Here is a 971-nt window from a genome sequence, read left to right as displayed (position 1 = left end):
TTACTTCAAGCTCTTCATTATAGTGTAGTTATTCACAGCATTATCAGTTGTAATTATAAGAAGACTGAGACTAATATTTCAATAGTTATTTTTAATCACAGTTATTAATATCTCTGTTATATAATTCTCAGTATGACTACTGATCAATGATTCAAATTCAATTAATGTCTCTTGATAAGTTCAGTTCTCATCAATATAATAACATATAACTCTTATAAATGTAAGATTGTTTATACTAGTCTATACATTCACTGTGAGAGACACTCTTCAATAATTCTTCAACTCTGATTCTAGATGTTGTATATTAACTTTGTAGTATGTCTCAAGATTGAACTGAAGACAGAATTGATGTGAAATATGAAGATTTGAATTAAGCATTTGAAGAAGTGTTTGAAATTCAGAGTTTTCAATTAATTGAAGAGAAAGATTCAGAGATATATATATACAAAGTAATTATTCACAGAAGTTATTAAGTAAGAGTTGTGAAATCAGAGTACTGATACAGAATTGTTTTTACATAATTTTCTTCAAATTAGAAAGTGAGTATTATCAAAAATTGTTATCTGATAGAGTAACTTACCAGCTCAGTAGTAATTTTCTGATTATTTTTCTTTTATTGTCTACATTCTGATGACTTCAGATGTCAGGAAATTTCTTCAGAGTCATAACTAGTTCATAATAAATATTTCTGAATGAAGTTGCAGTGATTGTAGCAGAGAGATGACTCTTCAGTAATCTGTAATATAATCTGTTGATAATTATTTCATAGTTCATCTTAATATTTATGTTGAGTTTTCTATAAATTTCATGACCTGAAATCAGATATGAAGAATGAAGTGATTATTTATTATAATTGAAAGAGAGCATTCTGTATTAAATTGTAAATAACATAGACTTTGTGATTCACAGTGATTTCTTGAAGAGTTTATGAATCTTCAATAGAAGTAAAAGAAGTGAAAGAAGTGAATTCA

The sequence above is a fragment of the Blastomyces gilchristii genome (assembly GCF_000003855.2).
Source record: "Blastomyces gilchristii SLH14081 genomic scaffold supercont1.35, whole genome shotgun sequence".
Taxonomy (NCBI): domain Eukaryota; kingdom Fungi; phylum Ascomycota; class Eurotiomycetes; order Onygenales; family Ajellomycetaceae; genus Blastomyces; species Blastomyces gilchristii.
Note: the sequence above shows the minus strand (reverse complement) of the source record.